Here is a 27,341-nt window from a genome sequence, read left to right on the forward strand (position 1 = left end):
GTATCCGGCATTACGTGCATCCGTTTCAATCCGTAGCGGCAAATCCGACATCGAAGACGATGAGGAGAACTGAGCGAAACGATCCCCTCGAACGACAAGATCAATCCGATTTTGCGGCTGATTGTGCGTTGATGAAAACTCACACGAATGTAATCGGATCCACGTGAACAATATCTTACATTTGTCTCCACAAATTTATCAAAAGCACGTCTTACTTAAAGACAAAATAAACGGTAAGAAAATTAATAAAAATGGCATTTTAATATATAAATAAGAAGTTTACTTTTAGAAGTAGGTTTTATATCATGTATTTCTACTTTCTAGAAACTATTTTATTTCTAAAAGTAATAAAAATTGGATTTATACCATTATCCCATCAATAATTCGTTACAATTCATTATTTCGTTGTATTCTTTGTTCCAAATATTATACTGTTTCAGCGCCATTATAGTTTTCTCATCCTATAAAGATTAATAATTTAGAAATTATATATATTTCAAGATATATAATAATTTATTATTATTCTTTTCAAATTGATATTTACCATTTGATGATATTTACTATTTCTATAAAGATTTTTTCTCTTCTTAAGCTGATATTTATAATTAGTCAAGAAAAGTATTGTAGTTTTAAGACATCCTGTATATAAACTGTACCTTGCAGCGAAGCGGCAAAGGGTTAAAAGGGTTGTTCACCATCCTAGTAGGTACAGCATGTTTCAGTTGCGATGACAGAACTTCATGCCAAGTAGTAGAAATGTTTTCTCCACTTATACATGCTGTCGTCGTCGTCGTCGTCGCCGTCGTCGCCGTCGTCATCGTCGTCGTCGTCATCGTCGTCGTTGTCGTCGTCGTCGTGGCCATTGTGCTCGTGCAACATTCACGCACACGGCCGCACACGCTGGCAGTAGTTATTAGTCGTAGTCGCTGCGAAGCGTGCAGGTTGTGCACGAGGTTAACGTTGCAGAAGGGGACGCGGTGCGGTGCGGGAGAGAGCGGGAGAAAGGGGGGCGAGTGGATGGGTTGGTTTGTACCGAACAATGATATCGGGTATTTGATTTGTAACCGACGACAATACCGACTTGCGACCCCGCATTTCATCCCTCCCGCTCGCCCCTGTCGCCCCGCCGTGCTTCTCTCTCGTTCGGGCGTCACCCTGTATATACTATATGTACCTGTATACATGGACCTGTATACCTATAGAGCCACAAGACAAGGTTGTCGATAGCGAGTGCCACCTTTATGGCGCCTCCAAACAGATCCTTTTCGGTCCTGTCCTCGGACCAAGAAATTAGTTGCTCGTACTACGGTGATCGATCACGCGACGTTTCATTTCACTTTTAATACCTTCACACACTTGATTTGAATGGAACCATGTTAAAAAAATTTTTTTAGTTTATTTCAATGTTTAATCCTCCGGTCCAACATTTTTTTTTTTTTTTCATTGCTTTCTTAGTCTAGAGTGTCTCGTTATGATTTTCAAAGGATTTTTGGGCTAGAAAATCTAAAAAAATTCTAATACTTTTCGACATTCACGAATATATACGATTTTACAATGATATGACCAGAAATGTTTTCACTTTTTTAAGACAGAATAATTCAAAACGGAAAACTCGCTTGAATCTTTAAACTCCGTTTGGACTACGAAGGATAATAAATTATTCATACAAAAAAAATTAATTTTTTTCAAATTTTGATTATTTTTCCAATGTTTATATTATTATGTATACCTGATCTCAGATGATGTTGATGGAACTAAATAATTTCAACGAATAATGTCTTCAAATTTGACGTACATTATAATGTATTCAGGCCTAAAGGAGTTAAACTCGTAGAAGATAGAAAGATCAAAAGTATATAAGACTTTAAGAAAAAAAATTTCAAAAAATTCAATCGCTTTATTCGCATTCCAAAAATCAAAACAACAATGTTTCAATACATATATAGCGAAATTAAATTTGAGAATCAAGTAGTGATGATTTAAAGATCGTGAAAGTTTTTTATATACTACAAGTCAACTCATGGCGGAAAGAGTCTAGAATTGCTTGAATTTTTGACAGTTTAGGGATTTCATCAAATAACGCTATATAATTAATTAAGTGTGCTAGTAAAAATTAATATATATTCTGGGATACACGCTCACGATCGTTTACTCGAGGTATGATATCGGTCGGAGAAAACGTATATTCAATATTATAGGTACCTATTCTTGACAGGACACCGCTCTTGCATACGTAATACTCCAACGAGCCTATAAGTTGTTAAAACTATCCCCGACTATATGGCACATACATGCCACTTTCACGGTACGACGACCCTTTCGTCGCGCCGCTTTTCGTGCGCGGGTTAAAAAAGAATTAAATTGTTATCGACTCTCGGGGACTTGTTGTTCGGGACGCGGCCGCGCGCGATCGAAGCACGATGAAAACTCGGCGCGCTCTCATACCAGTTTATTCCGCAACCCCTTTCCTGCATTATTTACACGAACGCGTGACCGGTCGCGAGCAATAAAGCAGCAGGACCTTCTTGGACGGCATCAAACGCCGGCTTTGCCGAGGGCCCTGCTCGTCCTCTCATCCTTTTTAGGGAGAAAGCATCCGGGGGAGAAATTATTCACGGGCAATTCTACGGGTACAAATCTCCATAAATATCTGAAAGACGAAAAGGAACGAAAATGAAAATTCGATGCGTCGTTTTACGCCTACCTTCCGTCGTAGCACGGAAAGATCTTATACTGTTTATTGTATCTGACTGCCGTTGGGGGACGTTGCGACATTTTCCTGAATACTCTCGCTATGCCTCTCCAAGTGTTAGGAATTTAATTACGATTCCGTTTAGGAAAGTAATTCAGGTTGGATATCGAATAAATTTTCAGCTAGTAATATGTTAAGCCAGTATTTTTTCAAGCTTTTTCAATTCGCAGCGTAACTTTTGATGAATTATTCCGGATTTATTATAATTTTGTAAGATATCAAAATTATCACAGCTAATGAAAGATGCAGATTTTAGGATTGTAAAACGAAAGTATACAAAAATGACATTTAATCGTATGTCTAAGAATATATTCTTTTTACTAATATTATTTGATTAGTCAATAATTTTTTGTTAAGTTAAAAAATAGTTTTTCCCTTTCTTTCTGAAAAATTTAATTTTTCGAATGTTACTTTTGAAATAAGGAACCGATATAATTCAGGTAAGTTTCAAAATACTTCTTACTCTGCATTTTAGTTGCCTTTTTATTTATTTTTAAATAAATAAAAATATTTTATCGTTTCTTTATACCTTCTCTAAAATTGTTGCGATACACTTGAAGACTCTTTACGGCACATCGGTTGAAAAATCCTACGTCAGATGGAAAAGGAGTTATGGCGTATATAGCGAAAAGCAACGAGAAATCCGGGGAAACAATCGGGTATCAATACTTGAATATCTTAATAATTGAAGGTGTCTATTGCGTAAAACGTCGCGGCGAGCTCCGCGAAAGTTCTATAAGTAGAATCGCGTAACGACATCGGGAGCATTAATGATGTAAGCGATCTATGTTTGCCACGTCGAAATGCGTTTAATCCGCGCGAGCGCGGATCCGCGGATTATAATTAACTCGGCAGCGATAATTCGAAGTGTATAATCACCAAACGAGTCGTGGAGCGCGCTGATATGACTACATGAAAATAATTAATCATCAATATTCGAAGCTTAAGGTTCAAACGATGTTGCTACGAAAATCATTAGGAATAGGTTTCCTGCTTTTCTTGGAGGAAAGATGTAGTAATATTATAAAGGAATTACCCTCGTATTTTAGAATTAAAAATACGTGAAAAGTATACAATGCGAATACTGGTATGAACAATGAATAATAAATGAAACACTCTAAAATATATGGGTGTGGATTTACTATTTGATACATAATTATCACCATTGATGTTGATATATGCAACATAGTGTGAATTAAACACCACGGGCGTGGATTTAACATCATGATTTAAAACTCATAGTGTTAAATTCATATTGTAATGTTTATAATCACAACACCGTAAGAATTATATTTAATGCCCAGGCTGAATTCATATCTATATTTTTTAGAGTGAAAAAGAGAAAATAGAAGAAAATAGAAATAAAGATAAATAAATTGCCCAGGAAGTTTGTATGATATAAAAGTATTTCTGAGCAAATTAAGAAAAAAAGGAAATAATCAATAAAGAGAATGCATAGTTACACATTGTTATAGTTTTAATGAAATGTAAGAAAATCGGAGTGCGAGGAAGAAAAAGAGAAACAAAAGGCATACATTTATATACTATTCGCAGACGGTTGCTTAAGATCTTTTACCATCTTACGAAGAACAAACGTACCGTTTGAAAGAAAGCATTGACCCAGCACGAAATAACATAATCCATAGGCAACACGACTAAAGATTTCATACCAGACGCTCGCAGTAAGAGAGTAAAGGATAAAATAAAAATGAGATGGACACAAAGTGTGTAAAGCAAAGTGAGGAGAGGCAGACGGGAGAAGAGTGGAAAGAGGGAGAACAACCCTTCTCCGTGTCTTCGCGAGCAGGAAAGAGACGCTGAAGAGGAATAAAAAAAAACAGCTTATAAATGAATACAGAGAGGAGGAGAGGAGAAAGAGAGAAATGTTTGAGAGCGAAAACTTGGCCGCGCCATCTCACGAACGTACATATTTGGCGGAAGACGGCAGCCAGGTGCAGCGGACCTATTGACGTGTTAATTGCGCCTGAATAATTAAAGGGGGCACCTCTCCCGGTAGCGGTACTCTGTCCTTTTAAAATGTTCCCCGATCTCGTTAACCCGCTCTCGAGAGGGCGGCGGAGGAGAGGCGTGAGGAGAAACGAACGAGATGGTAGACAACCGGCGTCGCGAAGCGGAGATCGAGGATAAAGCAACTGGAACCAATTCGATTGTTCTAACTGGCGACAACAGGCGACGAGAAACTCCAAATTGATTGTTGCTTGAGATTAGTGTATCTAAACAGAAATTCCGTAATGCAGAGATGCAAAAAGTTTTCCAAAATGTTTGGCGAATCTTGGGTATTTTATTGGTAGTTGTATAGTTTTCTGTACGAAACAAAAAATTTCTTTCATACGTCTGGTATAATCCTTTTTTCATCCGCCACATAACAATGCAACTGCCAGTGTAATAGCTAAATACCGTAATTGCTGTAGAATTTAACGTGCTTGTGCACAGTATTGTACAGTATTGGTAGAGGCGACTTGTTTCGCCGCGAGGGAAACTTTAAAATACAATTTTTAGCGTTCGAAAAAGGATAAGGGTATAGAATGGGTATAGTTGTATAAGTTGTGAAAGAGACAACAGTAAATCTGTAAGAATAATTTATAGGGTGTAGATTCATAAGAATATGTAGAGATTAATTGTAAAAAAGCACAAAGACTATCTCATAAATAATAAGAAAAATGTGTTGTACAATCGATCCTTCAACTTTTATTTATTCACCGATTCGACCGTGGCATCGATATAATATCTTTACACATTTATGATCATTAAAAATAAAAAAAGTTTATAAGATAATAAGTGAAGAAGTAGATTCGCGAGAGCTGTGCGGAAGAGGATGTTAAATCTCATCAAGGATTCATCGTGATATTCAGCTGCTCGCAGCTGTAAAATTCGATCCAAGCGGCCTGGCGCGGCGGCGCGTTATCGCTGAAAATCCCTTCGAGTAAAGAGAACAATCCGCGTTCGCTCGTAAGGGACGCGAAACGAAAGCGGTTACGTATGCTGTTAACAATGTCCGGCCGGGGCGGACTTCATATACTTGTGCACGATCGGAAACGGGGAAAATGCTCAAGCTGCGGTCTGAATAATTGACGATTTAGCCGTGTATCGGCGGAAGGGAAGGGTTCGCGGTGATCGTAAGAATATCTAACCTCGACGCGAGTCCGCTTGTATTATTCAGCGGCTGTCATCCCCGCGTCTCGAGGGGAGGCGATGCGCGCCGCCCGCCTCCAGAAAGCTCGAAAGCTTACGATCGCGAGCGCTTATTCCCGATCGTAACCCGCAACGCTTTATTCCTCGATATTCGTCTTATCTTCTTTTTCTTTGATAACCGGACACATGTACGAAATGCTGTGCATGCAATCGCTCACGCATATACACACAGCTGCACATGCACGCGAATACGATGCGTCACGTGCCGCGGCTCTCAACTATAGATCCAATGCAATCTTAATGTGATCAATTATTTACGGTGCTCGTCATCGCCCATTAAATATTCCACGCTCGACGAAAGAGTCCTCGCGCTACCCCCGGAATTATTCCGGGCCAGTATTCGCGAATAGTGCAAGTACGCTATTCGCACCGCGCCGCTATTTTCGCGAGCTTCTGTAATGGCATTAGGGAAGAGCGAGAACACCCCGCGGGAAAGGCACCTGTCGCGAGACGAAGGAATCTTTCCTGCACGATCAATCCCCGGAAAGATCGATATACTACTATTGTAAAAAGGAAAAAGGGTCTGGTTGCTTGCATTAATTGAAAATTTAGTTAAAAATAGACAAATCTGAATTTTTTGCAAAAAATATCAATGTGGATTTAATATGCAGTGTCTATATAATTTTCTCACAGAAAAAAAATGCTGTCGCTAACACAAGTAATTAATTCATGTATATTTTTATTGATATATAGGCTTGATTATTGAAATAATAATGTATGCCTTTTTATGTCAATAAAAATATACATGAATTAATCACTATGTTAGTGACAGCACGTAACATAGACTTTAATTGAATCAACAGCATTTTTTTCTCAGTGTAACATCAATGTGTATTTAACAGGAATAACAGGGCTCTCGGTAAAATAACTAATACGACTTAAAATAAACAGTATAAAATAGATTCCAGAAATTTATTTAAAATATTAAATAAGAAACATGTATTTTAAATAAACATTTTAATAGAAATTATTTTTTACGATTTTGTTTATTTGAATGTATATTTCAGTTTTCACGTATGTATAGCTATAGCTATTAGCATGTACAGCTATATATATATTAACATGTATGCATATGAAGTTCTTCAATAGCAACTTTAATAGGCTCGGTGAAATAACTAATAACTTATTTAAAATAAAAAATATAAAATAGATTCCAAAAGCTTATTTAAAATATTAAATACTCTTTTATTTCTTTATTTAAAATACATATTTTAAATAAAGTTATTTTAAATACGAGACCGACTCCTGGTATTTATTATCGTGAGTTTTTAATCCACACCGTGACGTTGACATAAATACTGGGGATTACAAATCCACAACATGGTTAATATTAATTATATAGACACCGCATGGTGTTAAATCCATTGAGATTTTTTTAAGTATGATTAAATCTATTATAATATAGTTGAGATGATAAAAATTCTACAATCTTCTGGTTTGTTCATTTTTAAATTTCTCTCAATGCATAATAGCGAGATGTCATCGCGAAACATCGGTAGGGAGATAAACGCAACGCGCCGTATTTGATAAAATTAAAATTAATGTTACGGCGACCGTTAACTTGGCGATTATCAAAAGACTTATCGCGATCTTTCTCGCCCGCGAGGTCTGCCCGTTGGTGAAACGTGGCATAGCGTGTTATTGCCCCGGAGCAGCCCTTCGATTAATCGAGCTTAAGTTCGCAAACTCTTTTATGTATAGCCGCGCGTTGCGCCGTATTTATCGTCGGGCGCGCGTAATTGAACGCGTAATTACACGTCGGTCGACTCGCGCGAAACTTCATTTCTGCAATCTTCTAAATGTACCCCGAATGTATCCACGCGACGACGATACGGCTCTATAAATATAAGTAGTTACTACTCATCGACGTTGCAATAGTCCATTTTTGCAATCTCCTAAATGTATTTAAATGGATCTACGCGATAGCGCGACTGATCGCATCGCCCTATAAATACAGGCTGTTACCTGTGCTCCTTTTTCTCTCGGCAAACAACACGATCGATCGCGCGTGCAAGTCATGAATCATCCTTAACGAATGAGCGTCATAATGGAATATATTATCGCGGAATATGGCCATCAAAGATGTCAGAGTTTACTTTAACAAAGGGTCCATAAATAATAGAAGCGTTCTAAGTAAAGCAGGCCTGAAAGCTTGAAACTTGCCATCTTTTAACATTTTGTTAAAACGGAAGCATAATTCAAAAAAATGGAATTTTTTAAAACTAAAGTTCAAAGCTAGAAGTGAAACAAAGTTACATAAACAATATGTTGTAATATTTTTCATATAAAAGCTTAATAACAAATTTGTGTATTTAGTTTTAAAAAGATAATTTTTTCACAATAAAGTTTAAAGCAAAAAGAAACAAACTCCTTTTTTTTAAAGCGATACAAATAAAAAAAAACGTGATATTCGAGTTATTATCATGATTAAATAAACATAAAAAACTAACTTAATTTCATTTAAAAATTTCAAAATTGTTACAACTCTTTAAGAGTGGTCATAAAAAGAATAATTTTTAAAAAGTGAATAGAAAATGACAAATAACATTTGATCATTAATATAATCGATTTGCCGATATTATTTGATTAATCAATAATCTTCTGTCAAGTTAAAAGATAATTTTTCCTCTTTTTTGGAAAACTTAATTTTTTTAATCACTTTGGAAGTAAGAGAATTATAGGTATATATTTTATATTATTTTTTTATATAAAAGTTTAATGAATTTTTGAATACGACAGTTTTCACTAAAACTTGGATGGTTAGGAAAAGGTCGAATGTAACGGACAAGGATTGTGTTTAAAATTTTAGACGCGCATGGCAGCATTTGTCAAGTCCACTTGCAAGTAAGAGTCAGGATCACCTCTTCATATTAAGAATATAGTATTTGAATATTTTATTTGTGTAATTTTATATAAAATTTTTTTTACAATATAAGCTACCAATTTATCAACGAGTTTATTATATAAAATGTAATACTTTATGTTATATTTATTCATTTCATTACTTTTTTTTTAACTTATCATTTATCAGTTTTACATAATCCTAAAACTGTGCCTGAAAGGCGCCGAGGATAGGATAGTTTAGGACAGCGAGATTTGACTTCGACGATTGTGTTTTGTTCTATAATAGATAAATATGGAGAAGATACGAGTCAAATAGAAAGAAGAGAATATGACATTGGCTGTTAAGAAAGTAAGACATAAGGAAATGACAATAAGAGTGAATGATATTGTATTTCAAAAAATACATTAAGAAGTAGATTACAAGCTACTGAAACTGGGCAGATAGCATTAAAACCATGCACAGATAAATAGTTAAGTGTATAAAAAATATATATATTTTTGTCCAATACCATTCTCCAATTTAAAGGAACAAGAAAATGTCATGACATATAAAAATGTAAAAATCTGGACTATTTTCATTTTTAGAAAAATATGATTAAAACAGACATTTTGGTATAAGAATAATATTTCATATCATGTATATTACACTTAATTTTGCCGCTCAAGAAAATGGAATCTCGAAAAAAACTTAACAACCTTTCCCTACAATCTGTCTTTATAACTTTACAATATTGATGGTAGGCTGTGTCGACAATGAAATCCAGATATAAAATTTCAACAGCTAAAACAAACATGAACATGATAGTGGCTACAATGTGATTGTTGATCCGAAGAGTTACCGATCAAGTTGTTCGCGCGATCGATCGCTTCTCTCTCTCCTCTTCACGCCCCCGCAGTACGTTGAAAGCCCCTCCGGGTTTTCGGAGGGAAACGGGGCACCGGTCGACCGGGGGTTGATATAAACTGTGATTGATATTTAGTCGCGCCACACGGCACTTAAGAGGATTAAGGACCATCCAGGACGAGTATCGGCCGGGAACAGCCGTGACCCCGAGCACGTGCATCCGGGGACACGCAACGATCTCTCGAACGTTGGCCGAACCGTATAGGATAGGTTGGTAGATAGGTAGGTGGTGGAGACGTTCCAGGTCGATCCAGCAGCGCCAAGGATTCCTCCCGTCCTGTCCGACGCGACTGAAACGCGCTGCTACAACGCCGCAACTCTGATTACAGTTAGCTCGGTCCGCTGGCCTAAACCTCCATATAACGCGCATCGCGCGGTCGTCGGGGACTAACCCGACGACGACCACTACACCACGCCACGCCGGGCGCGACATCCAGCCTCGACCATGATTATCCGGTGGATTGTCTTACCGCATCCTAATCTCGAGAATGCTCATATCGGAAGGCCATCGAACCAGACTTTATCGTCCATCAAGTATCTTCGGCGCCTTTCAAACATTTCGAATTATGTACAACTGCTAAATGATATCAGTTGAAAAAAGTCATAAGATGCAGAAACACATAACAAATAAATTTTATGTAGTAAACTCATTAATAAATTTATATAATCGTAAAAAAATTTTATATAAAATTACAATAATTATAGGTAATGAACAATTTTGAAATTTATTATTATTAATTGAAAATTTATATATATGCGTATAAATAAAATTACATTTTTCCTTTTTCATAGTAATTAAACAATTTGCAAAAGTAAATTTATAATTAAAATTAAATTTACAAAAATATTTACGTAGTAATTCTCATCAATGAATTACGTACAATTTTTCTTAAACTATGTTATCGATATGTATAAACGTAAAAATGTAAATATAATATGTGTGATATTATTATTACGATATACAATATTACAACAATTTACTTTCCTATAAAAATTATAAAATATACTATTGTTATTGTAATTTTCCGTCTAATATAAAAATATATTTACAATTAAAGATAAAACTACTAATTTTTGCAACGACAGACAATTTTATATATTTCTATAAATTATTTTTACACTATATGGTTATTTATATAATTTTACATACTTTTTTTGTGTACAGTATGTTCTTTTTTGATAAAGCATTTGTTGATCAATGTCCTAGTTTTATTTTCTTAAAATTGTATTGTTGAAAACTAAAATTCTATCTAAGAAAAATAGCTCAAATGAATTCGCAATGTACTGAGCAGTATAAAAATTTTGCACAGTAAGCAAAAAAATATTTATGAAAGAAATGAGAAACGATTATTCGAAAACGCGCTTGAAAATAATCATTCTTCAATGAAACTCTGATTAAACCATAGTTATGTTGCCCAAGTTTAGCCAGGATATTCGAGAGGGAATATTTTTATTTTTTATTAACGCTCGAAATGGTGTAAAATACTGCAAGTAGGATATATATTTTGGTTCTGCGGTTACATCTGCACGAAATATATTCGGTGGGCGATTAATATCTCCCTCTTGACAGGGATAACTGCCGATTTAAATGAGTCATTATAAACGTTTTAAGGCGACTCTGCGACAATCGTCACAGATCGGCAAATCGTTACTTTATATCGAATTAAAAATGACGTGGAAAAAAGATACGAGTTCAAAACGAGTCGGTTATTTTCGAGACGGATATCAGAGAGAAGGCAGAACAAAGGGAAAGGTTCAATTTTTAACGAACGCTATTACTTTCCCAATATGACAGCTATGGAAATAGACAGAACGCGTCATCAGAAATACAAGTCATATTGATAAATTTCTACATATGTGTCACTCTCCTCCCTTTTCTTTCCAACCCTCTTTCGAAACTCTCGTATAGTTTCTTCAGAGAAAATTTGATTAGATATGTCGTGTCTTTCAGTGCTTTTTAAATTTCAACATTAATCATCTTTGCAATCCGTCGCGTCGTTGAATTCAAATTTTGTTGAATCAAAGTGCAGTCGTGAAAGAATAAGAATTAATATTTCTATATAATGTATATCTCGCGATCCTCTGCCTTTCCTTTCGAACATTCTTTCGATATTCTCATACAGTTTAGAGAAAATTTGATTAGATGTCGTGTCATCCTTTAAATTTCAGCATTAATCATCTTTACAATCGTCTTTGCCATCTTTGCGGTCATCGAATTAAAATTTTATTCAAAGGCAAAGTTCAATCGTGAAAGAATAAGATTTTGTTAATTTTCTCTTAATTGTAATTGCCCGTAAATGAAAAAGCTACGGAACCGTAATATCTTTTGTCTGTTCTCTTCTTCAAGATATTTCGGAAACATTGTTGAGAGTATAGCGCGGATGGGTGGCGGATTATCACCCCGGAAGCGCATTAGAAGTGACTTGATGCATTAGTGATAACCGTTATCTATTCCGGACGTCACCCATGGTCGAAAATAGCGGTATAATCGAAGGCGACGGGGAAAGAGCGAGGAAGAGGGAGATAGATGGGAAGACTAGAGGTCTGAGCGAGGAAGGCGAGTCGAGAATGATATCGAGGGAATGATAGCGAGGGCGCGAGGAAGAGGGAGAGCTCCGGGTAATGTCGGGGCAGGCTCGTGCGAGGTGCGAGAAAGGAAGCGTCGTTTCCGCATCGCGATTCCGCCCCGTCATTGGCTCCGATTCCGTGCTAACGTTAAACGCGTGCGAGTACACTCTCGCGCAACGCGGGAGACAGCGGGGGTCAGCGCGGGGGAGGATTTTAGGGATGGCCGCTGCCGTTCCACCGTCCTCCCATCCCCCTGGTCCTCTCATCGATAATATACGATCGTACATGATTCTGCTTCGTGTATCACAATGGCCCTCCGGGCAAGCCCGTTCCACCTCTATCTACGTACCTGGCGCGCCGAACTACCGGCGCCCGGAGTCCGCGGTGGATAATGAGTGATTAGGTAATTAGTTGTCCAATATTCGCCCCATCCGACCGTTCCTTCCTCCCCCCCCCCCTTGCCGCGCGCACCCTCTCCTCCGCTCGCTTCGTCACGATCTTCCCAGCGTTCACCAGCTCCGCCGCGTGGTCTCCTGCTACCGCTTGACCGGATGCGTTGACCGGACAGTACAGACGTACGAATGATAGTACGGCTAGCGTACTATCATGATTATCATGTTATATGTTATCGTGTAAGAAACTTTCTATAAAAGATTTCTGTAAAAGCTTTGTCGAAATAGAATGTGATGATAGATAAGTTCCAAACTTTTATTCAATATTTCAGCTTTCTCTCATCGATAACACTTTGTTTGTAAAAAATATGTCAATTCTCTCATATTAGCAATTTTTTTTACAAAAGAATAAACAATTTCAGATAGTAAGACTTGTAGTATTTTTAACCGTTAGATTTAATTATTCATGTCCTGCGCATTTCTTTTTTTTTTAAAGACCAAAAGCACTATAAGTATAGTTATAACACATTCATATACATTTTTTGAAATATAAAACCTTACAAAAACTTCCTAAAGATATCAAATTATATGTAATAATTTTTAGATACTTAGACTAAATCTAAGGGTTAAAAAGTAAGAATTACATTGTTATTTTTTTTTAAAGTAATGACAATTTACCTGAAATACGAACAAAATCATTGCTTGGGATGGGTTAATTTTTATAAATATTTCAATATAACAAATTGAAGTAAAAAAATCGACTAGTGTTATCATAATTATATTCTGTTTTCGTAAATCTTTAATTGTAAACTGAAATTTCTATAAAGACCTGTGACTTTAAATTTTCTTTATTGGAAATATTTTTATAATAATATGAAAATATATAGAAAATATTTTTAAAGCTGCTTCCGTACTTTTTAACACATCAGCTTAACATATACATGAAACATACACGTAAAGCCCATCTCTGCCCTTCGTCACCCAATTGTGCGAATAGTCCGCGCCTCGCAGTGAGTATCGATTCACAAGAGAGAAAGGGAAGAAGGGTGAAAAGAAGGGCACGTCCGTCCAATACCTATGTCCAAAAACAACCGAGTTCTCGAGCCCCGAAGCTGAGGAACCGCCATGTGTGCGGCGCCGAGACAACCCCTTATAAATATAACAATTAAAAAGAGGACTGTGTGTGTGTGTGTGTGTATGGAGTGCGAAACGTCCTGCTTCGAGGGTGGATACCCGCGGGCACCCCAACATAGAACGCAAAACAGAAGGGCGCAGTCCGTTTGCCGCTGTGGGCTTCTTTCTGTCGGTAGGATGCCGAAAAATAACGGAATAATAATGAATCGAATTTTCGATCATATACAAAATTTCGCCGCTTTTTATCATCGACGTTTTATACTCGAAAACAGGAATCGCCTAACGAGAATCACCCGTGAAAATAGTATTCTTGATTTATCTTTTGTTAAACGTGTAAATATTATATAAGGCAATTTCCATAAATACTGAATTAGTTGAGTTTTAGCTAATTCTATCTCTCATTCTCTAATTTTGTCTATGGATAATCAGTTAAATTCTAGTTAAATTCAACTGATGTTATGCGAACGGTCCGTAATAATTTTAACTCTACTGCGCTCCGATCTTGTTCAGTCTACCACCGCATTATCATAATTATTGGATTAAGAGTGTAGTCGACTGACTCCGCAAAGCCGTCGATGTATCTCGTAAAGCTGTATCCATTGTTTGACGAGTGATTGACTGAACCGAGAAAAAGGAGAGGAAACAGAGACAAGCGGTTATCGGTGAGGACCGCGTGGGCGACACGAGGGAGTTAATTCACGAAAGCGCCGAGGCGAATTCAATTCGCGCGAGTTAGCGCGTGACGAAATCGCCGCTCGTCGCCTCGTTGCCGACGACCTAGGTCATAACTATTTAAATGCCCGCGGCTGGATAAATTGTTGTATTAGTCACGCCAAGCTTATATTAATACGTGGCCCGTCCGGGTTCGTCGTTCGCGAGCCCGTTATTTCTTCTTCCGTCAAAGTCCTACTTAGATTTCGTCAAACGGGAGGACAAAGCGTGGATTATTCGTTTCCACACCGTTAATCTCGAATATCTCGAAAGTTTATACGAATTGCAAGCAGCGATACAACCTGAGGCCATTCAGACCTCCTCATATCGCTTCTTTTTACTACAAAGATATAACGTAACTAAAGAAACGTAATTTTCGAGAAAAGAATGAGTTAGATAAAAAAATATTACCTTATCTATCGTCAAAAGTGAAACTTAAACCTAACTGGGATATTCGCGGGTCCAATGTACTTAAATATTTGTTCAAAGTTAAGGTAAATGAACGATCTTTTCATTCTAAAGGCCAAAATCTAAGGAATAAAATTATGTAATTTAAGTACACACGATGATTTTCCGATCCTTTACTACACACGATGGATTATTCATGTCGCGGGTTAATTTTTCTTACTAAAATCGTCAAATGATTCTTACATATACTTTAATTTTTTTAGAAAATATTTGCAAGGTCGTTGTGTATTTAAAAAATTGTATATAAATATTACAACTAATTATTTGATGCACCTTATAATATTTCAAAGAAAAAAAATATAGTACACGAATATTCAATCGTGTATATCAAGGGTTAAAATAATATAAGGTTACGAACAAAAACTTGATATAAAAATTTTTTACAATGTAATTGAAAAAAAAATTCGGATCCATGAATACCATTTAGAATTAACTTAAAAAATCGTCAAACGTAACCTAAAAAGTCTGGTTAAACAAAAATTGTCGAAAATTGTCGCAACTCGAAAAAGGTAATTCAAAAAGATCGACAAAATCGTCACAACTCAAAAGAAGTAATTTGTATGAGTCGTAAAACAAAATTAATACAATCAAAAACATTTGGTTATATTAAAAATACCTTTTTGTCAATATTACTTGAGATCAGTTAATATTTTCCATCAAGTTAAAAAATAGACTTTCTCCTTTTTTAAGAAATTGCATTTTCTGAGTTGTTACTTTTAAGCGATATATTTCAGTTACATATATATTTAAGGCAAAGTTTGAGAAATAACACGGTGGAGATATATAATTAGTAAATACCGCTAATTAGCCGTGACATACTGACGTGACTAACTCCATTGATTCATGTAAATGCTCCATTTAAGAAAAAGGCAAAGATCGCGCCTTTTGCACGAGCAAATCTTCTATTAAGCTCAGTCAACGAATTGAAGTAAATCGTATATCTCCAGAGAATCTTGGAATTCTCTTGCGGCGCTTGTTACTCCTGACATAGATTGCAACAGGCAATAGACCGACTAAGGGAAATTCGCTCTCCCTCGATACAGCCGAGGCCAATCACGCCGATCGAAATGCAACGGATTTTCTCGAACCGACTTGGCGCATCTTCCGCGCGGGAGGTGGGAAAAGAGAAGGCGAAAGAGAGGGAAAAGCAGTCACCGGTGGTTATTTAGGTGATTACGCTTCGCTTCGCGGACGATGTGTGCGCCGTATACGTTTGATCGCATCGTCGTCGCGACAAATCGACATTGTGTCACTGCGCCTCGTTGCAGCAATAACGCATATAATATACGCGCGCGAGCGAGCGCGAGCGCAGCATTACAGACCGCTGATGTAATACTTTTATGATCGGCCGCCGCAATTTCTCGGTGACAACACTCGCTATTTCTGTCGCCGAGTTTGTGCACATGACTGCCGCGACGAGCAATATATCGCGCAAATACGCGCGACGCTCACGCCGGTATTTATACAGGGTGTTCGCCGTTTCTTCCGAACCGCGGATAAAGCTACGTTGGATCTTTAGTAGCTCTCTCTCTCTCTCTCGAGAGAGAGAGAGAGAGAGAGAGAGCCTCGTGTGTCCTCGCGGGTATAAATATATAAAATGAGAATTTTATCTCCGAGATAAGAAAAGAAATGGTAACGGCTATAAATATCAAATGATGACTCGTTTGATATGTCGTGCATAAAAATAATGCTATTCGTAAATTATATTTATCTTGAAACATATAAAACAAATTACCTAGAAACACTGTTGCCTGATAATACAAATATTTAATGAATAAGTTAATTTTTAATATTCACAAAATATTACATAAAAATTAATATCTTTCCCTCTCATTTTATTTCTCTAGTGATTTTAAGATAATTTGGATCATAGAAACACATAACAGTGCAAGTTTAATTTAATAATCAAAATTGATAAAAATGGACTAAAAATTCGGAATCGCCTAGACAGGAAAGAGTACATATCCGGGACACCCTGTACAATATATCGAGCGTGCTCCTTTTTTTCTGCTCCCTCCGTCGGCATTGTTCGTCCATGTAACGCGAGTCGTTTCTCGCTTTCAAAACGGAGCTTCCTTAAGCGGAGGAGAAAATCGAAGCCGGCGATGAGGGGGTACGCCGCGGCCGCTCGTTACGTAGGTGGAATCAAGGCGAAACTTTCCGCATGAAATTGCAACGTGCGCCCGGCCGTGTAATGCCCGAGTGGTACAACTCACCTGTACGTTACATGTCTTCGTACGCTGTCGATACCGCTCGCAGTAGAGGCTGCGCTTTTTCCATGCGGGGTGCATTGCTCTCGTCCAAGTCCATCCGCGCGTCGACGTTTCCCTGTGGTCCACCAGCCTGTCACGAAACAGAGGAAAAAAGGGGGCGTGATTGAGAAAAGTGAGTAGCGACGAGAGACGGTTTCGCAGAATAAATTAAGCCCGAGGCAAGATGAATCGATGAATAATCTTGAAAATGTTAATTTTTAAAAGAAGGGTGTCTATTTCTTTCAATCTTACAGCTCTCTCTCTTCAGTAAGAGATTTGTTATAATTGATTATTTCATCGTATTCCTTGCCTCAAAATACGACCACACTGTATCAGCACCACTGTACAAGTCATGTAAAGATTAATAAGACCGGACGCTTCCGAAAAACTACTCTCTAAATTCTTTGGAGCACAATCTCATTTTAAAGAGATAAAATTGAGCCAATCTGGAAAAAGAGCGGCTCAATTTTCAATCTTTACGAGTGATATTTTACTCTTCAGAGTGAGATTCACTCTAAAAGTTTTACTAAGTACATAAATCAATAATTGTCTGAAGAGATTGCATAACTGTTATGTACGTAATTCTGTTTTATTATAATATCCAATATCTCTATTTCAACTTTTACATGCTCTTTTTACAAACTTCCCAACTGGACATGTATACGTATGCGGCATTTATAGCTAAAAAGGTTAAAGATCGAAAGTGACTTCTATCTATGTATACAAGCCACCCTTCGCATTCCCTCCGAGACACGATAATCCGCAGAAATACACGGCTGTGGTGGCGAAGATTGCACGGGCGGCAAAGTAAAAGAATGATTTATCGGTCGGCTGACTTTTCCCACCCGACTTTTCCTACTCGTGCGGAGGGCCGGCTGATCTTACACTCAGCTAGTGTCTTCTGCTCTCACACGAGAAACAATATTAGCAATGGTGTTACCACGCGATTCGTTTTTTTAAATATCTTTTACATTATAACGTATCTCTCTTTCTCTCTTTTTTTTACGGTGGCTGCCAAAACTTTCTTACTAATATATAATTTTAAAATTTGATAATAAATTTATGTAAAAAAAGTAACAAAGGTTCCACAAGGAATACAACTCAAATATAAAATATATAAAATATAAAGGGCTTGGAAGCCGAGCAAGATATTTATTAAATTAAATATTAGAATACATTAAGAATCGGAACAAAAGTTCGTAGCACTGTATTAACTTCACAGAATATAATTTCATAAAAACTAAATGAAATTTAAATTTCAAAAAATAATTTTAAAGCTTGAAATCTCTACTTTCGACAGATCATTACATCTTTTGAGTTTCCGTGAGTAAAGTTTCTGGTAATCTTTACATATAAGAAACTATGAGTCAGACAAAATTAAAAATTTTGTTCTCATTTTATGGTTCTTTTACGTGTCCAAAAAAAATGCGAAAATTTTTAACTTTCTAACATAAAAGCTTAAAGTTTTCCCTAAAAAATCGTCTTCTAACAAAATGCCTAAGATTTTTTGTCACTAAGTTATCGCGAATTAAATAAAAAGAACGTTTTAACTTTGTATAACTCGACATCATTGTACCACAATTAAAAAAACAGATTCTTAAAATTAAAACTTTTCTCTATTAAATAGTATAACTGCCAAATTTTTTAAAAACGTGTAGATAAGATGAAAGTGAGGTAGCACTATGAACTTTTGTTCCAACCTAATATAAAATAAATACTGGATTTTTATTTTTTTGTAAAGATTCTTTATCCAAGTCATACAATAAAATTACTCATTGTCCGGAAACTTTTGATTATACATTTATTAAGAATTTACGTGAAAATGGGAGAACAGTAAAAATTTGAAGAATGCAAACGCCTCGTTGACAGACCGGCGAACCTTGCGTTTTGCGTTTGACATACACAGCTAACACGGCCAAAAACGAAGGAAGAGATAAATGAAGAAGAAGGAAGAAGGGGGGGGAGGGGGACAGGCGAGTGGCGAGAGCAACGGTTACAGCAGAATAAACCCCTCAATAATGAGTTCCGCGAGTGAATTCCCTCGGTGCGGAGAGAGGCTCGAGATAATAAAACAGAGCGGGACGTTGGCGGCGGTCGAAGGGGGACGAAAGGGGGCTAGGAAGGGTGGCGAGTGGGTGGCGGAGGGTACGGGGATGAGCGGGGACCGAGGGAGGTTTCCGCACTGGCAAGAGTAATAGTAAGAGGCAATAAAATATAATGAAATAACATCCAATCCAGGAGAGATATTGTGAAAATATTATTACTAACTTATTACTCGTTGGGCACGGCGTACCACGCTCTCGACCTTTTTCTCCATTTTTCCCTGCCTTGCTCTCCCTCCCTCCTCCCTCTATCCGCCAGTCTTCGTTCCCCCCGTTTCCTCCCGTTTCCTCCTGCTCTCGACAAATATATACAGGGTGCGCCTGAAAAGGTGGAGCTCGATAGTACCGTTCGCGAGAGATTTTTACTTGGCAAAGATTCCAATGGCTTTTTTCGATTTCTAACGTTAAGCATCCCGAAAATTGATGAGACCCTGAATTCTTCTTTCGAATGAAAGTTTCGTAGAGATTAACTGTAAAATACGGTGTCCCTTGTATTTAAATTCTCTCGCACATACAGGCGTAATTCGATAAAAAATTATAAGTTCCAACGTTAAATGATTCATTGTGCAAATTGCGTAACGCGTATTAACAGTTATACATTTAAATATTAGGTAAAGTAGATAATATATAAATTCGAGAATTTTTTTTATCTGGAAGATGGAAAAGGAGATATACATTTTAACAGTAGAAAGAGTTATACGATAATTTTGTATAAAGATAACTGTATATGTTCATAGCAAAACTATCACGAAAATATTATGATAAACATTTCTCGATAATATCTTACGTATTGTTTCAAAACTGACTTTCCATCGATAAGGCAATTTTAGTCGAAAAATTTCTACTCCTTTCAAGCGCACCCTGTATAACCCCTTCCATATATATAACCCGCTCCATCTTTCTTCCTTCTCTCCGTCCGTTTCGTGGTCGCCGGAGACGCGATAAAATTTTTCTCCCTTATCGAGTCCCAATAAAAATCGGTTACCCGTGGCAGAAGAGCGCCACGGTCGTCGTCGGTCGGAGGACCGTCCCCGCAACGTGAAAAAAACGCGAACACCGCGTCACCGAGTCGCAGACGACACAGCGCAGATTTCTGCGGCTCGTTATTTTAAATTAACGCGAGAGCGCCGCTCCGTACTTTAAATTATATCAGGGCTGGATCCCAGAAGATTCTCGAGAGGTCGGCCGCCGACGTTAAAAATTAAGTATCTAAGGAAAGCGAGTTTTCGTTATAATAATTTTGTTGTAATAATCATTTATATTCATGAGAGAAAGAGAGGATACTTTCCATTTTCAGAAGGGAGGGAAAGGTAATCGCGTACGCGTTCTCGCTCTCTTCGCGGAAATTAATTAACTGTAAGACCACGACGACCTCTCCTCGTCTTCGGAGGAGGATTTCGCGGCGCGCGTTGCAGCAGAAAGTGCAATCTGCCGGCCGCGTTCCGCGCCGTAACGCGCGCCACGCCGCTAGCCTAATCGCCCGGTATCGCCGTCGAAATTATTCCCTTTTAGCGTTGTTAGCTCGGTACGTTCGCGATTCACGATCGATCCCCCGGGTTCGTCCGGCTCTCTCGCATTTGAAATGCAAAGTGCGCGGCCGAGCATTATCTTCCAGGAAAGACCGGCGCGGCGGACGAATAGAAAGAAGAAGAGAGAGAAAGAAGAAGGAAAGAAACACAGAGAAAAAGGCAGAAAGAAAAGATTATCGCGGAGCGAGATATCCGGGGGAGAGGAATCGCGCGCGCGCGCGCGCGCGCGGTGACGAAAGATGGTTATATAAAACGCGGTTAGGAGGCGAAGAAGAAGGTGGTGGGAGAGAGGTGCGGGGTAGAGGTGGCATGCAACAATCCTATCTGACCGTGTAAATCTCCGAGCGTCGTAACGAAGCGGCAAATCGAAACTAAACGGTAGCCCATGAATGGGAAATTAGAAAATAACGTTACGCTGGCGCGAGGTCGCGCGCGCTTCCGGCCAGGACACCCTGTCGACTGCGTGTGTGCGTGTGTGCGCGTGTGTACGTACACACACGTGCGTCCTGCGTGCGAGTCGTCTCACGCATCGGAGCTGCCGAGCTGCCGAGCTGCCGTAATGCACATTATTATCTCGTAAGCGAAATCTGGTTACGAAGTCCTTTTATTAAGGATTTAATTGATCGACGACGCTTAAAACGCGCTCGGTCGTCGTAGTCGTCTCCGTTCGTGCGTTTCGCGCTGCTTTCCATCCTTCCGTTTCCCATTTATTTTTCTTCCCCCATCTCTCTCTTTCTCTTTTGTTAAATAAACTTCTCTCTCTCTCTCTCTCTTTCTCTGCTGCATTTCCTCCCCCTCCCTGCATTCGTAATAAAATTTACCTCCTCCCCTCCTTTTTTATGCACGACCGTTACTTGCATTCATTTGTTTTCCGCATCTTAATTGCATCGTTGCCAAATTGGATTCGGTGTCTTTCTATATTTGCATTCCTGTTGTTTTCGAATTTTCCGGCCCGTCATTTTACACCACTTACGTATATATTGCGAGTATATTGTTCTCGTGGGTTCCCATCCGGAACATAATAAACCGCCATCCGCCCTATCTACCTATCTATCTACCTATCCGTCTCTCTTTCGCATCGTTGCACCGAGTTTTTTATTTATTTATTTTTTTATTTGGCTTAAAGAGTTTAGCAATGTAATCGGAATATTTTTACGCCTTCCCTTTAGTCGGCTATTATACGTGAGCCGCAAATAAATTTCGAATATTTTATTTCCAGTCCGCAAGATATTTTTCTGAAACGGCAAATCTGTCAACGATTAAGCGGATCGAATACAGAGAGACAGAAAATGGTGAGAATTCTTGAAAAGAGAATTCTTAAAAGAATAATACAATTGCTGTTTTATAATGTTTTAATGTTTCGCTTATCCATTCGATAAAATTTATGCGAGTGTCCGAACATGAACAATAATGTAGGTACATGTATTTTAAGGTCCGTCGTGAGAATTTTAAATCGATGACACCGATTTTATTTTCCACGATTTCTCAAGTACGAAAAATTTGTAATGTCTTGTAATTCTTGACATTTATTCCTCTCGCATGAGAATATTTCTGCTGTTTCCCGAGTCTCTACAATTCAGCGGATACTAAGTTGTGTCGAAACCTATATGAATTTACTGAAAATACCACGCGAAATTTTGCCGCGAGTCCCATTCCTGCGCTGGATAGCTATTACTTGCGCTCGTCTATATACCGGGTAATTTGCGAGAGTAGAACGATTTGTCGAGACAACGTCGCTTATATAAATAATATGTCGTTATGCGCGAAACACAGCGCGAGCGGTGGGGCTCTCTCGTGTTCGTGTGTCTTTGCCGCACACGTTATATAAAGGCATCTTGCGCACGATTGTGTGCGTGCATTGATATGCACGTGTATGCGTATGTCTGCGTCCATGCTCGACGCATACGCGCCAGGAATGAGCAGTGCGCGACGATTGCACTGTCGCGTCGATCGTAAGTAATGCAAGTAAGAATAATGTGTTTATTCGTCACATTAAAGATCGTTTCGTACAAACGTCTCGCTAGACTCGAACATGTTGCGTTGATGATAATTTGACACATCTCAAAATTAGCAACTTTTTAGTCGAGTATTTTTATTTTAAGTTGAAATAACGTTTTAATTAGGATGGTAAGTATGCATAATTTTACTTTTCTTTCAATTATATATATTCTTTAAAACTACATTGTATGAATTCTCAAAATTCGAACAGTGCGATTCCGATTTTTTATTTGTGTCGCTTTTCTATCAATGCGACAAGTAACTCTATAACAAAATCTGGCAACGAGCGATTTTGTTAAAATTCTACGAGAGAAAAAGATAGTATAAGTACAATCGCCTTGTATATATATATATATATGTGTGTGTGTGTGTGTGTGTCATTCCTTAAAAAAATATATACGCCAAGTAAAAAAGTATCGAATATTACATCCTTCCTAAAATAAAAAAACGTTAATTTTTTCTAAATGATTGATATATTTTACAAAAATTATTTAACCGATCAATCTAATTATTAACCAGAGGCGTCAAGTGGCTTGCCGCTCGGTGCAACTGACTCACGATCTGTAGATCCGAGTTCCCACCTGCTCTCACATATGTGATTTTTCGCATTTAAGGAGCCAAAAATGGCTCCACCTGGTGATTAAGCCTTTGATCTTTCGGATTCGGTGTTAAACTGTTGGTCTTATATATCAGTGGATGTATATATGAATCCTCCAGGCTGGGGGTTGAACATTAGGCTAACAACCTAATTTCGGAAAAAATCCATTGTTACTGAAATCTCATTAGAGGCTTTATGCTCCACGCAGGAGTTAAAGGAACATATATGTGTATACAATTATTATAACCAAGTCATTACTAAAAAACTTCAAAAAAGCTTATTGTAAAAAACCTATTAACTCTAAGACACATAAGACAGACTAAGTGACTGAAGTAATCAACTGGATTATACCGAAGAAAAAACTTGGCGTGCCTAGGTCGCATTAAAACGCAATGCTCCACGACCAATGTATAATACAAAATTTATAATACGAAAATTATTTGCAATACGAATTAACAAAAAAATTAGGTATTACATACAATATATCTCTTGAAATATACACAATGCATAAAAGCAATAATTAAGCAAGAAAGAGGTGTTATAATAGTCGCTTAATTTTTATAAATTTGTTCTCTATAATTTGATAATATCTATAATAATTATAATTGTAATGTATTACTTTTCAAAATTAGCAACTTGTAACAATAATTAATTATTTTCTGAGAGAAAAACCTATAACTGTAATAGCTACACAGAAAAAGGACTAACTTATGTTATCTCAAAACAAATTTAATAAAATCAAGATTGATATCTTTGAAACAAGATTATAATATTTTTGCTTATATATGAATATATTATGGTTGATTTAAGAATAGTCTTTTTTTCTGTGTACCTACTTTTATAAAATAACGTTCCCAATCCTGACTATATTATGTAGATATGTATATATGAGATCTAAAAGAGGAATATATACTATCTCTAACTTACAATATCTCACTTTATAATCTAAAATAAGATACAGAGTGAAATAACATAAGTTAGAGTGTACATATCTTTCTCTCATACGATTTTGACAAAATCACTATTGTAGTCAAACTCTGTTGTATCTCTTTAAATGTAGCAATATTTTAATAATAGCTTCCTACTACACTTATTGAAATCTATTACAAAAAAAAATCAAAATTCGCAAGTACCGGACGTGTTGCGGTGTCTTCGTAAAATCGACGTTATTTTTTTTCTTTTACGATGACACGCTACATGCACTCAATAATGCACGCCGGTATACGCACACGCATGTGCGTATATACGAATATCCATAACACGGACAGAACCAGCTCGCAGGTGCGCGCGAGCGCGGCGTATGAATAAAATACGGCTCCAGGCCGAAGATTTCGCCGAGTCTACTCGGTATAACTCGTCTCTGTCGCATTTGCATCCGCATTACGCGAACGTATACCGCCGGCTTGCGTAATATTATAATCAGCCGCGGGAAAATAAATAACTATGGCGTCTACCTGGCCACCTCTCTACGCGTTCTCTCTCTCCACTCCTCGCTCCTCGTCCGCCTTCCCACCCTATCATTCTTTCTTTCTCTCTATCTCTCCCCGTCTCTCTCGCCATCAGATAACTATCTTTCCGTTTCCTGCTGGCGGGCCGCAGTAAATACACATAAGTCGTAGCAACCTACTTGCTATATAGTTGAAGAAAGAACGAGAGAATGAGTCGCGGTCGCGGGGGGACGTGATGGAAGAGGAGGAGGAGGAGGAGGAGGAGGAGGAGGACAAAGACAGCGATAACACGTAACTACAACGATTTCCACTTGAATTAAGAGCGCCTCGTAAAACGGAATTTATTATTCGCGCTCGGGGGAAAATTTTTGCGGAGCGACCGCTCAGGAAGAAGCTCTTCCCTCGAAAAGGGAAGAAAAAAAAGAAAGGGAAGAAAAGGAAACAAGAGTGGAGACGGAGAAAGGGAGCGGCAGAAGGCAGAGATCGCGCGCTGCGGCGTCCGCCTGATTAAATATCATGAGGAACTTGGAGCGAAGATTGCAACGCGCACGGCGCGGGAAATAATACCCCGTTGTTAAAACCGGGAAACATATAGCGCGAAACTGCTGCCGATTCACGGTAAATTCTAAGAATTCGCCGAGTTCAGGCCGGGGTGCGAGAGTTTTTAATTGTAACAGGTCGTAGAACACACCCATATTTCTTCTTCCTTTTTGAGCGATCTCTCTTCACATTTTTATACACATTACGAGTCGTGTTTGTCCAATGTGCTCGTCAGAGATGCGTGTACGTTTTCAGATGCGCTCGCGTCACTGAGTACGGCGATCTAGGGGTTAACGCACGCGAAAGGGACGCCTTCTCAAGAGCATCGAATGACAAGGAGTATCGCTATAGCCCGAAAGACGATAAAGGAAGCTTCGTTTGTATCGCATACACGCGTTCAAAATGATACGTAATGCATTAAAATCATATTGTACTATTACAGAAAAGAATGTCTCTAATTAGTCAATCAATTTGGATGAATGTTGTTGTTGGTAACTGTGAGAAATAAAGCGATTTGAGAAGAACTTCATAACTTTATTCTCTTCGAGAGTTAAATTTTATCTTCCATCAAATATATAATATCGGTATAAAATATCAGCAATCAATTGAAGAAATTATTTAAAAAAAGCCCAATTATTTAGAGCCAAGTAAAATATATTCTTTGCAGCGTTTTAACTTACTAGTATCATTATTAAATTACAATTAATTTGATTTGTAATATTATTATTTCAACTTCAGTTTATAATTGCATTTCAAGTCCAACAATAGTCAGTGCGCAGTTTCAAAGATTGTAATTGAAAGATGTATTTAAAATTTATATAGAAATATTTATAGGCGTCAGATTCAGCCTTGATCATATTTAATGCTTCTTTACTCATTAAATTCGTAACAGAAACATATATTTTTTATAATATTAAAGGAACATATATAGAGGTCCCTGCGATCTACTAAAGATTTTTGTTATTAATTTTATTTTCTTTAAGAATTTTTCAAATTTAATTATATATTTTTAATCTATGATCTAAGACTGTATGAAAAATAGAAAAAAAATTATTGTGGTCAAATTTTTGTCTAAATCTTGTTAGATATAAATACATGTTCAAACTTTTCAAAAAATATTATTTTTTAAATTATTCCCAGAATCACTCTAGGACCCATATATTTTAATTAAAACATCTATTTTTCCACTTTCCCACAATTTTATAGAAATATTCATCTTTGGAAATATCTCCGTTTCACAGACACATACATACAACACAAATATTTTTTCGAATACAATCGATTCACTCTTCATTCAAGATTTGCATCATAAAGTAATACGAACTCTAGACGTCCGCATTGCCTTATGATGCTCAATTCCCATCGAATCATCAATTGGGGATGCGCTTTAAAAAATTCTCTCGGCTTTCTCGTCCGGCTTTTTCTGGCTAAATGATAACAATTATTAAACCGACAGAAGCTCCTTCGTTTCGAGGCTCGTCAGGCTCGTCTTACTTCGTAGACTTTTCATTAACGAGGCTTCGACTCAGGAATATCATCGGGACGCAGCTTTCGTATCCAGGCACCTGTTCCTATTTCTCGCTCCCTCTCATATTTTCATCCTCTCTCTCGCTCTCCCTATTTCTCCTCCTCTCTCTCACCATTTCTGTACCCTCTCTTCAACTCTCCCCCTAGTCGCCATATCTATTCCGTGCACTTGCACGCGCTCGCATGCATACGCTCGGCCGCCACGTACGAACGCACAAACGACAAAACACGTATTACGTGTAACTGGAGTCCGCGCTAGAGATCAATACACATAATAGAGGGTATCTATAGCGGGCGCAACCCGTGCTCATTTACTTAATTGTGTTCTATACGGCATAACCGAGGCGTGGTGGTGCGGCTC

General features: G+C 37.8%; 1 long non-coding RNA gene across 1 annotated transcript in view; it reads right to left on the reverse strand.

Annotated features, from left to right (window-relative positions):
- Positions 1 to 17,208: 17,208 nt before the first annotated feature.
- Positions 17,209 to 27,341, reverse strand: part of LOC108757792 (uncharacterized) — an 84,421-nt gene continuing 74,288 nt past the window's right edge. Inside the window, exon 3 of the long non-coding RNA XR_001939922.1 lies at positions 17,209 to 17,329. This is a non-coding gene — a long non-coding RNA (uncharacterized LOC108757792). The remainder of the gene's footprint in view (positions 17,330 to 27,341) is intronic.

Source organism: Trachymyrmex cornetzi, unplaced genomic scaffold, assembly GCF_001594075.2.
Source record: "Trachymyrmex cornetzi isolate Tcor2-1 unplaced genomic scaffold, Tcor1.1 scaffold147, whole genome shotgun sequence".
NCBI classification, from domain to species: Eukaryota; Metazoa; Arthropoda; class Insecta; order Hymenoptera; family Formicidae; genus Trachymyrmex; species Trachymyrmex cornetzi.